Source organism: Prinia subflava, chromosome 4 (genome assembly GCF_021018805.1).
Source record: "Prinia subflava isolate CZ2003 ecotype Zambia chromosome 4, Cam_Psub_1.2, whole genome shotgun sequence".
NCBI classification, from domain to species: domain Eukaryota; kingdom Metazoa; phylum Chordata; class Aves; order Passeriformes; family Cisticolidae; genus Prinia; species Prinia subflava.
In genome coordinates, this window is record NC_086250.1 from 2,254,705 (window position 1) to 2,267,028 (window position 12,324).

General features: G+C 47.0%; 1 protein-coding gene across 7 annotated transcripts in view; it reads left to right on the forward strand.

Moving 5' to 3' along the window:
• The first annotated feature begins 3,775 nt into the window (after positions 1–3,775).
• The window catches only part of CALD1 (caldesmon 1), a 145,708-nt gene continuing 137,159 nt past the window's right edge, over positions 3,776–12,324 (forward strand). For 3 of the 7 annotated variants that reach the window (XM_063395147.1, XM_063395154.1, XM_063395149.1), the window contains exon 1: positions 3,777–3,983. The gene's annotated coding sequence lies outside the window, so the exon portion shown is untranslated. Of the gene's footprint in view, positions 3,984–12,324 lie in introns of all 7 variants that reach the window. The other 4 variants (XM_063395146.1, XM_063395145.1, XM_063395153.1 and 1 more) reach the window with 3 other exon arrangements.

Sequence of the window (12,324 nt, forward strand, 5' to 3'; positions counted from 1 at the left end):
AGGATGTGCTGCTCATGGAAACACTTGACTAAATCCTACTCTCAGGGTGTTCTTCCCTGTAGCCTGGGGGCCTTTCTTTCCTAATACCTTTAGGAAAGCAGAAAACTGGTACCATCTTTTGCCCTGCATTCCTTGCTTGGTTTTCATGGACAAATGCACAACATGCTTTTTGATTCCTGCACCTTAAACAGGATCCTTTGGTTTTTCACTGATTGCTTTTGTTGGCACTGTGAAGAATTGATTGGTGTGCAGGTAGAAATGGGATACAGAATGGAACAGAGCACAGTCCTTGCCATTCCTGGGGGTTTGGGGCACTTGCAGTGAGAGGCTCTGTGCCCTGGGGATGTGCTCTAAATCCACGATGGGAATAGCTGCTTGCAGGGCTCTGGCTCTTTTTTTCTGGATATGAAGGAGTCCTGGGCAGGCTGGGGCTGGAATTTGTGTTAGGAAGTGCAGCCTTCCCAGGGCTCACATTCCAGTCCTCGTTACTGTGTCCAGGCTTTTTCATTTTTAGCTGACTGACACTGTACTGCACACAGCCCCGTGTTTGAAGAGATGCTCGTATTTCCCTGCTCTGTTTTGTGGTAGTTTTTCTACCCTCTTAGAGCGTGCTGGTGCCTTTGAAGTCCTGTGCATTGAGCTGGTTCAGGCCAAAAGATATTGCCTGAAGCAGCATGTGTAAAATTTTCCTAAAAAGCTACCTCTGCCTGTCTGACACAGAAGCAGCTTGTCTGTGCCCAGGAGGTAAATTATGAGGATGATCAAACCTGCTCATGGTGTGTGGGCTTCTCCCTGGTGCCCTCAGCAGCAATCCCCCAGCCAGAGCTGCCAGCTGGGTGGCTCCTCACAAATCTCAGCTTACTAAATCTCAGCTTACTCAACTTCTTGTCACAGGGCCACAGCTGTGAGCCCCAGCACCTGGGCTGTGTGAGGTGAGGCTGGTGTCAGATGAGCTGTGGAAATGGCAGAGCCATAGCATCACTGAGTCTGCTGGGCTGGGGCAGCCCACACTGAGCTCTCTTTATGCTGTGAGGAGGCTGGAGAAGGTTTGCAGAACCCAAAGCTCTCTGTGCTGGCCTGGAGGGGGAGAGGAGGTGTGAGCCAGCCCGGGGTGAACAGCACATTTCCTGCCTGCTGCTCCTCAGAGGAGGAAAAAAGCAAAAATCCTGCTGGAGAGCCCAAGTGCAGGCTGGTGAACCATCTCCTCAGCTCTCCTGGTGCTGGCTGTTCTCTGGGTGTGCTCCTCACCCAGCCCAGCTCTGCTGAGCTGATTGTGTCCCCTGGGGCCAGGGGAGGCTTGGTCCTCCTCCCTCCATCCAAGCAAGTGACACAGGTGTCACCTACCCTGGTATTGGCAGCAAGGCCTCCCACAGGGTCTGGTGAGCCCAGACATCTTGTGTCATCTCAAACAAGCCCCCCTCACCTTTGATAAGTTCCACTTTGCACTTACATTCTGGCTGAAAGGGAAGGATGATGCAGTTGTAGCTGGTTTTTCAGGGGCTAAGTACTCCAACACATAGTGAGGAGCAAGAGAAATTTGTTTAATGTTGCCAGGGAAGGGAATCCTATCTCTCCTCTCAAGACAAGAGCTTCCCTAAATTGTTACAATTGTAGATTTAGGCATGCTGGAATTCTATTTACAGCAGGCATTTACAGGTGGCTCCTGTCATAGGATGCAGCAGGGCACCCACTGGAATTTAACTCTGCATTCTTCAAAGCTCAGGTTTCCAGTAGCACCTCCAGGAAAACTGAGATCTGTGACAGTTCACTGGCTCCGAAGCTTCAAGTCATAGAATTCAGAAGTAGTTCTCAGTGAAATTCAACTGAGCAAGAAGGATGGAAACTTTACTTTTCATGCTGCGATTTCCCCAAAGTCAAATGTATTTTTTTGGTGGAATTTTGATGGAGAGGTGATTTTGAACGCAGAGTTTGGGATGCTTTGGAAAGGAAGTATCAAAGACATGGAAAGAAAAAGAAGCTGAAATACCACAAGAACCCGCAGTAGCTTTCAGCTTTAGGCAGTGCATCCCTTCCAGCTCCCTGTTGCAGTGGACACTGAGACTGCAGGGCTTGATGGCCGTGCTGGAATGAGAACCTGAGGGTATTTCCAACCTTCAATTTTCTGTTCTGAGTCCACACCCCTTCATCCTGCTGTTTCCTTAGCCTGGACTCTTCAGTGTTCTCCATCCTGAAAATCTAGGGGATGCTAAGATCCAGTAGAGATTTGTAATTCCTTTTTGAATAATGTCACTACCTCTTTTTATTTGGTCGTGGATATATATAGGCTAATAATTTCTGTAGTTAATGGAACAACTGAGAACAAGGATTCTGTTCCCTCTTGTCTAGTAAATCTCACAAAAGAAAGCTACATATATGCTGTAGGTATTACTTGTAATATTTGAAACTGTTGTAGCTACATCATGGGAGAGCTGTCTGGCATTAGAAGAATTTTCCAAAGGGTTATTAAAATGAAGGGAAAAAAGTGCCTTCAAAAAACAAACACCACATTTTTGCTTTTTTCATATAATAAAGCAGTGAAATGGGACTAGAATAATTACGATTTCTTGCTGTAGATCTGTATAGACTTGGTTATCTTTGAGGTTTTTTTATGCTATAAGGATTAGTTTACTGTCTGTGGACTGGATCCTTCTTGCATTATACATGTGACTAAATCTGTAGGGCCCAGTGGCCAGAAAAGAGGACCCAGAAAGGCATTAAAATAGTTTAGCCCATTCAGCTCCAAAGTCATCTTACACATAGTTTCCCCCTAACTGGTTTTGTGTATGTTACTGTCAAATGTGAATCTGCAGAACATCTCCTGGTCTGGCATCCCATTCCCTTGGAGCAGTCAGCTGTTCTGCAGCCTTTCTTACTGCCTGGCACATTGGGATCTCTGCACTGTGCTATTCTCTAGGCAATAATTTTCATCTCTATTTGCACTCTTAGTTTATGTACTTTGTATGTTTCCATGATCAGTTTTTATCTGTTTGTCCATTTAAGATACCTGCATAATTTGCAAAGTTATCAGCAGCGTGCGATCCCTAAAGCAAAGATAAAAATTAATCTAAGTTTATTGATAATATTCAGACAGTGCAAGTGTTGGTCATATTAAGGAGATGCAGGGCTATTCTCATGGTAAAAGAACCAGGTTTAATGCCTAGATGAACAATTGTAGAACTATAAACTAAACCTGTGTATCCAACAAGTCCAGCTTGCCAAGGATCACCATCAACGTTTCGAATCCCTTTAAAAGTTATTTTTCAGAACACGGCCATTCTATCTGTAACTTCTATTGTGCTGTTGGCAATGGAGTCAGGCTGTGAAGCTGCCAACTCATCTTTCATGTGCCTTTCCCACTGGTGTGTCTCTGCAGAATCGAGCTTGCACAGCAGAGTTTCTGCTGCCTTTTACATGTGGTCCTCGTTAAAAAAATACAATGAAGTTTGGCTGTGGTGAAGTTATTTATTTGATTGTGAAAAAAAGCGGCGCAAAAAGTAAATATGTTTACTGCATCCCTTTCCATTCTGCGCGTTTCGTTTCTTGAAGCCCCGCTCGTGTTCAACACGACAGCCTCGTTCCCCGAGATTAACATTTCTTGTGATTGTTCCTGACACAGGATTTACTTTCGGAGGCCCTGCTAAGGATAACCAAAAAAGGGCATGCAGCAGGACAGCTCTGGCAGCTCGCACGGATTTTGGGAGCTTTTTTCGGTCTGGGTTTTGCGCTGAGAGCTTCCTGAGCATGCCTGGGGAATGACAGGCATCCCCGGCGGCGGCCGAGCCATTGGCCCGCCGCAGCAGCCGGGGACCGCCGCCCGCCCATTGTAAACACCGGGAGATGCGTTCGCTCGGCATCGCCTTTTGGGAGGGGCCAAGGGCAGAGCTGCGCTCTTATTGACTAGGGCTGTGTGTGTGTGAGGCTCTCCCGAGCAGCCCGGTGCTTCATTTCCTTCCTTCCTGCCGGCCGGGAGCTCGCAGCCCGAGGTAAGGCACGGCTGGCGGGCGTGTGGGGGAGCGGGCCGGGCTGAGCGCCGTGCCCGGCGGACGGGGTGGCACACGGGACCCGAGAGCTGTCCCGGGGTGTCCCTGCTCTCCTCTGTGCCCGGTGCCCTGGAGCGGCACACGGGACCCGAGAGCTGTCCCGGGGTGTCCCTGCTCTCCTCTGTGCCCGGTGCCTGGAGCGGCACACGGGACCCGAGAGCTGTCCCGGGGTGTCCCTGCTCTCCTCTGTGCCCGGCGGATGGGGCGGCACACGGGACCCCCAGAGCTGTCCCGGGCTGTCCGTGCTCTCCCCTCTCCTCTGTGTCCCTCCCGCTCCTTTCCAGATGTTCGCGGTGAATGAGCTAAAGGAGATCTCTGCTGGAGGCGGATGCGTGTCTGCTCACCCCGCCGGACCTCGGTGCAGGGCAGGATCTGTGCCCTTTGGTGGCCTTGTTAGTGGGGCAACAACCCATCTTTATGCCTTTATGCCCTTTCTTTATTTTGTTCTCCCCCCAACCTTTATTTTCATTTTTTTAAAGTCATTACAATAAGAAAGTTTTTAGCCTGTTAAGGTCTGGCGAATTGCTCTCAGTTTTGTGCTTTTATATGTGCTGACACGAAGCAGTTATTTGAATATGCGGGCTTTGAGGGCAGCCCCGGGGTGTAACTGATCCACAGTGGAGCTCTGGGCAGTGTAAGTGATCTGCAGCCTCTCTCAGGGGTATTGGTGACAATGGATGGCATCACTTTGTGTCTCCAGCCCCCAATACACGCACCAGCGCAGTGCCAGGATGCTTCTCGTGGAGTTGCCTTTCCTGTTAAAAGGATGAGGATTAAAAAACGCCCTTGGGGTGGGACTGGAGTTCCTGGAAGCCTGGCTCTGTGTTTTTTGGGGTGCTGCTGGGCAGAGCTGGCAGCAGGCTCTCCTCCCCAGCTCCTGTGCCGTGTTGGGAAGCGCTGGGCAGGGCTGGCTGCTGCTGGTGTTGTGCACGGCAGGGAATTGCTCAGGAAAGGGCTGGGAAGGTGAAGGGAGGGAGGGAGGGAGCTGCAGAGCAGGGAATTGCTCAGGAAAGGGCTGGGAAGGTGAAGGGAGGAGGGAGGGAGCTGCACATGGATGCTTGGGAGCTGCAGACACTCACCAGGCTGCTGATCTCTGGCCAGAGCTGCAGGGATAGAAGAGATTTGTCTCATGTGTTGAATGTTGTTTGGAAGAATGAAAACGTAGCTGTTTTAAAATGACTTTTTTTTTTTGTGGAGTATTTGTTTCCAGAGGAGAATCTCTCTTCAAAGTATGCAGTTTTTGTACAGCTTTGCCTGAGAAGGCTTCCCCTGCTAAAATGCAGACGGGAGAATAACTTGGGAAAATAACACATTCCCTACTTGGCAGCGTCTCAAAGAAAACAAGGAGGCAGAGTGGGATTTTCTGTAAGAACCATGTATTTATTACAATTTGTCTATTTTAGATGCCGTACTGTGAATGATTGTGTTTGTATGATTTGCCATTGGAGAACCCTGGGACTCTGCCTCTGTTCTTTCCCTGTCTCACTAAATGGAGCAGTAAGTCCTCATCTGCAGCAAGGCTCATCTTTTTCTCCTGCCATTTAGACAGGACAGGACCCTAAAACTACACACATTGAACAATGGAACAGACTCTTTTAACATAAATTACAAATGGACCAAAACTCCTAGTCCATTTGCTTTATTATATTGCCTGTAAGGTAAAGCAGAGCAGAACTTTTCTCAATATATATTTTAAGAAATGATAGGTCTGCCTTTTTTGGGGAAGCTGCTTTGATGGGCAGTCTTAATAAAACCTGCATATGTTAATGTAGACTCTAAATCCTGAGGGAGGGAAGAAATACCAGATGAGATGTGTGCCAACAAGAGACTCAATAGAAATAATTTGTTTTTCCTGGGAACTCCTCTTTGTTGCCACTTGCAATGACAAGAGGATCCATTCCACAGCCTTCATTCACAGGATTAGTCCTGGTGAAATCAATACCATCATTAATGGATTCAGGGCCTGATGCAAGGGCAGTCCTGTGAACTCTAAATACACTTTGACAGTGAGTGATGTAAGCACCTTTTAGGAGAATGAGGGATTTTCTACAACTGCTTCTTCATGTACTCAGCATTTTCCTGACATGGAGCAGCCTGAGAAAAAAGGGGTCACTTCCCCTGTGCTTTTATGTCTTGTCCAACACTGATCCTCACAACCCAATAATGACACTGAAAGACAGGTGGTTTGAAAGGCAAGTGAGGAAGGGTGTCAGTTTATTAGAGGGAAAACTGAAGTGCATTTAGATGGGGAGGTTTTTAATTGGTCTCATTCACATGTGGCACAGAGCATCTCTTCAGTCCCATCCAGGATTAGGGTGCAGTGCTGCTTATTCCAGGTGAGACCACAAAGGTAGGGCATGGTTTTTCTCATGGCTGCAAGCTAGGAGGTGGCTTCTGTCCTGTGAAGATGCCAGGGGGGCTCTACCAAGAGCCTGACTGGAAATTCTCCTTGTTTCACACTTCCCTGTGCACAGCTGGAGCAGCCCTGCCTGTGGGGGTGATCTTTTCACTGTAGAAAAGTGAGAGCCTGCAGAACTTCCTTCCTGCAGACAAATAGAACTTCTGGGGCTGTGCAAAATACTCTGATTTCTCAGCAGTTCCTTACATGAGACCTATTCCTGTGGGCTGCCTGAGTCTTACTTTGTATTAAAGATGAGTGGGGCTCTTAGCCCTTATCGTCCAAGGGTGCAGCTTGGACTCAGTGTGTGAACAAAGAGGGGCAGGAAACCATATATGCCTAAGAATGAGAGGGCCAGGAGATCATAACTGTCCATCTGCAGGGCTCTCCTGGCTGTGGGAGAAGCACCAAAAAAGGTAACAGGGCAGAAGGGAAGTGCAGTCCTGGGAGCATTTATTGCCTTTGAGAGGAGCTTTCCTGGGAGTTTGCAGGAGCTCCAGGTGTACAAAGGCTGAGGCACACAGCACTGAGAGTGCACAGAGTGGGAGCCTGCCTTCAGAGAGAGCCCTCACTCTTCAGGAATTGTCTCCCCTGAGTAACTAACCCCTGGCAGCCTGCAGGGAGAAAGCTGCTGCCTCGCTGCTCTGGGAAGGGTGTGTGTGCAGGATGGTTTGCTGGCTCTGTGCAGAGATGCTGAGTGGTTCAAGGAGTGAGAATGGATGTGGGAGCATCACTGCAAGGAAGTCACCCACCTCCTCCTGGGGGCTGTTCTTGCTGCAAGGTGTGGCTGCTGCTTGTCAAGGGTGTGGCTGAGGCTGCAGTTTCACTCAGAGGCATTTGAAGGTCACATTAGATCTGACTTCTCTGGATGAAACACCGAAGTCACAGGACAGTTGAACTATATAACATTTTTTTTCCCTTTCCTGATGCTTTTGTACATTCAGCAGCCCAGCAGGGAAGGACGCTCAGTACTCTGTAATTTGGGATCCCTCCCAGCCCCGGGGGAGGTTGCTCCTACATTTCTTGAAACAAATTGGATCAACCAGAAAGGTTAGGGGATGTAGCACTGTTACTCAGCTGGTGTGTTGGCTGGGTGGTTTAAATCCTACATGAAGGAAGTGCTCCTTCCCTTTGGAACCACCACCACCAACTGATGTCTCATTCCCTGTGCCTGCCCCTCAAGATGCAAAAACTTGCTGTCCATGAAGCACAGGGGCACCTCCTGATCAGAAAATCCTGTCTAGCAGTGTTTGTGGCTTGAAGCCAGCAAGAATTTCTTGTGGGGACTGTCCTGCTGGCTTGCAGTGAGGGCAGGACCAAAAAGCTGAGGAAGCAGGTGAAAGAAAGGGAAAAAAGCAGCAGTGTCTTAAGCCACTGGAGTAATTTCTCCTTTGAATTTTTTCCTGTGCTCATAAATACCTGGTGAGTCACTCAGTGGCTGTGTGTCCGTTTCTCTATCTCCAAATGAAGGATAATCTGTACCTTTCTGTATTTAGCCCATGGGTCTGCTGGGGCTTAGTTCACTAGTGTTTATAAAAAATTTGCAATGCCAAAATGCCAAGTTTAGACACTGGCTAAAACTTTAAGGTATTTTGTCTGATTTCCCAGATAATCTTCTACTTTATTTTTTCTTGGTGTATTCACACAGATTTGACTTTTAGATTGTGGATGTAAAACCAGTGAAGGCCCAGGGAATGAGGTGAGGGTGGACCAGGCTGAGTGGTGACACTGAGGGCATTTCCTGTGTGCTTGAAGATGGAATTATTTGTGCTGCATCTGGACCAGCCTTGCTGTGAAGCTGCCATGTGTGTGCCAAAATTCACGGAGGCAGCTTTTGCTTGCAGATCCACCAGAGTGTCATGAGCTTGCAAGGCAAACTGCTCAGCAAGCTGCTGGCCCTTATCTGCTTGTTCAGTCTCATGTTGATGAGAGCAGCTGAAATTGTAACCCCTGGGGCCAGGCCAAGCTGCAGTGGGGAAAATACTAGGGAAGGATTTCAGGCAATTGGAAACATTACATGTTTCCACACCCTCTTGTGTACAGAATACAAATAAAGAGCATTTTCCCTCGAGGCTTGCTGTGGAGGGTGTGAAGCAGAGTGGAACCCACCCGTTTGCACATTTTCTGGTTTATGTCCTTAAATGGCCAAACAAAAAAAAAAAAATCTCTGGAATTTAGCTCATAGAAGGGTTATAAATAGATTTGTGGAGATAAAGTTTTGCTGTAAGTGCTGTGGTTTGAGATCTATTCAGAAGGGTAACTTTGTAGGCCAACAAATATGAAGAGGAAAGGTGTTGCTAAATACCTTTAATAAATAAATTTTTACCTTTAATAAATTGCAGGAAGACAATGTCAGTGCACATATATGCACGTGTGACCTTCCCAATCTTCCCTCAGGCATGTGGAGACCTGAGGGGTGTGGAAATAGTGTCCCTTCTAAAAGTTCAGTAACTTGGGGTGAGACAGAACTAGTGTTCATGATTTGTGAAATGGCCAAGGGAGCTGAACCTGTGACAGCTCTGGAAACAAAGGCCCTGGGATTTGTTGGCAGCTTCTTTTGTGTCCTTTGTCCAGGGAGGAGCAGAGCAGGCTGGACAAACCCTGATCCTCCTGCAGAGGTCGAGGTTCCATCCTGCAGGCTTGTGCCCATTGGATTCCAGCCTCCCTCAAAGGCAGCTCTGCCCAAATGAAGCAGTCTGTGATCAGGCCGTTGTTTGTTTCTTATTTGCAAGGCTTTGATCTTCTCTCTTGTCTTTCTGACTGCCCCAGGGCATGTTACTACCCTTTTCCCACTTCATTCTTCTCTTTGACAGTGAGCTCTCTAATGATGAAATGGCCCTCACTTGGGTTTTTTTTGTGCCCTTGAACCACAAGTGTTCACCCTGGTAAAATCTTTCATCCCAGAAGCACAAAGGTGTGACCTTTTATAATTCCTCTCAATTTCAGAGGACCTGGCAGTGCTGGAGTGACAGCCCAGACAGTCTAATATTTCCCTTCTAATATCAGCTGCTGTACTGAGGACAATTTCTGCTCAGTCTGAGAAGGTCCAGCTGCAGATGGAGGAGGCAGAGGACTTCATCTGCACCTTCCTAATGCCCTGCTGATAACCTCATTTCTCTCAGCAATTTCAACAGGCATTGAGCTGGCGAGAATTTGGCTTTGCTCTGGCCTCGTTAAAACTCACAGGCTTGGAAATGAACTTCCAAGAGCTTGGCTACAGTGTGTGGAAATAGGAGGGGGCTGGAGGAGTGTTTGGTCAGCTCACATTTACCTGCAGGATGCCTCCAGTCAGCATCACCTGGGAGGGCTGCAGAGAGGAGAGGGCTTCTGCTGCAGTTTTTGGCTTTGGGAGCAGCACATCCCCATGTGCAGAGCCACAGCCCTGCTCTGGCAATGGGCAGCTCCATTCAATGTCTGATAAGCCACAGCTGTTGCTTTGCCACTTCAAACAGGGCTGGGATTACAGAGACTGAAGTGCAGCGTTTTAATTGCTGTAAATACGAACAAGAGGGTTTAGGCAATCCAGATGACAGAGCCAAGCATTTCTGTGGCTAATGTATATTATACTGACAAAGGCAGGCCAGCTGAGAATTTCTCTGCTGCTGTCCCAGTAATTTAAAACACCACTGAGCTCTTTCCTGCTGCATTGGTGAAAATGAGGGAGAGCCTGGGCATTAGCTGCCCTGAACCTGAACTTTGTTTCAGTAGCTGTACTGGGATACATTTAGTGATGGAAATGATATCGAGGGGTTCTTAAAATATACATTGGGTCCAGTCTGTTTGATTTCCTTGAGTTAGAGGAATGCAGAATTCCCTTGAGCTGCTTGCTATCAAGAAGTTGGCCCTTTTTGTTTGATTTTCTACGCATCCCCTGAAGGACAATGACAGCAGGAAATTGGGTCAAAATCCCAGCAAAGAGCATTCACTGGGAAATGATATTTTGTACAAGAGAGGGCACTGCAAACCCAGAAAGCCAGGAAAATTCCATTGCTCCTCGCTCCCTGGTGATTAAAAGGCCCTGCCATGTATGGGAAAGGTCTGAGCTTCATTCACTCCAACCACAATAGTAAATGGCTTATTCACTGGACACAGTATGCAATCAAGGAGCATATTGACAATAAAAAGGAAAAGCAGAAACTTTTGTGTGTAGTCTGCTTGCAGTTTTCTCTGCTGTGTGTTATTAGAAGCTCTGTGAGCACTTTTTTTCTTGTTCCTTTAATCCCTGTAAACTTCAGTCACTTTTGTTTGCCACTTAACCCTCCTTCCAAAACCAGACACACCAGCCTATTTCCTCTCCTCCCCCCATATAACCCAAACAAGAAAAGAACATTTCCTTTACCACTGCATATATACACGCAGTTCCTTGGTCTTCAGTGCACCTAGTGTGCATTTATGTGACTAAAAACTGGGATTGGTGGACAAAATCTCCTTCTTACCAGGTGTATAAAGCACTAACTTTAAGAAAAGCAATGATTAAATGCCACTGTGCCAGGGTCAGCGATGGGACCACAGGAGTAAAGCAAATATGTTTGTGTATAAATAGGGATGAGTTTTGGGGGAGGAAGGGAGCAATGAGCTTTGGATGGGAGTTGCAGAAGGGCTCCAGGCAGCTCTCAGGGATTTTCTTTCCTCCACCACATCAGTTTCTAGGTAGTGAAACCCTACCCAGGCAGCACTGAGATGCAAAGTCACTGGAGCACAGTGTGTTTACATTCTTGCTTTTCAGTTTATTGTGTTTGGGGATTGGTACTCTCTGCCATCAAATTCATGGGGATAAAGTGGTTGGTGTAGCTGGATTTTATTTCACATGGAGAAAGTTTAAGTGCAATAATGCCGTGGCAAGATGTGCTTTGCTTGATGGAGATTCTCTGGAGTTTCTATTGTTTGTTTTGAGCTGAGTACCTTAATAATAAGTTGTTTGTGTTGTATTGGTAAGTTTAGAGATTCTCTGATATCTCTACAATTTTGCTGAAAACCCACCTGTTTGTGGCCAGGAGGGCTGGTGGATCAATTGGATTTCCCAGGCTACACCTCATTTCACACCACGCTCGTTTACAGGGGTGTCATAGCCAGCCACAGGACAGGTTGCCTGGATTTGAAACCAGCAAACACCTTTCACCTCTGGCCAGCAGTGCTTCTGAGGAGGTGGCATTTGGCCATTGTCACCAAGTCCTGCTAAGACATGCCCGCTGAGGAGCTCCAAGGTGGCCAAAAGAGGCAGGGCCAAGTTGTGACTGTTGGGTAATGCAATAGCAGCATGTGAATAATTCTGTTTTCCAGCTCCTAGAAGGACCAGGGGTAGCCAATTTGGAGACCAAAATAACTACTTATCTAATCTCATTCATGTTTTTTCATTCAGGATTTGGATCATGAGAAGCTCTGCATTGTATCAGCTTTTTAAATGGCATCTGGAACATTTGGAGCAAGTCCTTGAGTAATAATCACATTGAATGCAATAAGTATTATTGCATGGTCAAAAATGCTTTTCATTTCTTCTATTTTTACCATTTCCATGATTCCAAAGGGAGACAGGAGACTGCTTTGTGTTTTTTTACCTCTTAAAAGAGGAAAATGTGAACCGTGTGTGTTTTGGAGTCATTTTTCCTTTGGCTTTGCCCTCTCCTAACTGATTTGTGACCCAGCTCTGTTTGTGAAATCTCATTCTAGCTACTTGTAGAGAAACTTTGCAGGAGTTCATGGTGTTTAAATGTGCTGCTCTACATGTCCCCATGGTCTGTAAAGATGTTTATTGCTTTGCTTGTCAAACCAAAAACTACTTTGTCCTTCTTGTGCCATCTGCTGTAGCCACACAATTGCTTTTCCAAAATAGGCAGTCAACTTTTTTTGTTTGTTTTTGTTTTTACCTTTTTTCCCCTCTGTTCACTA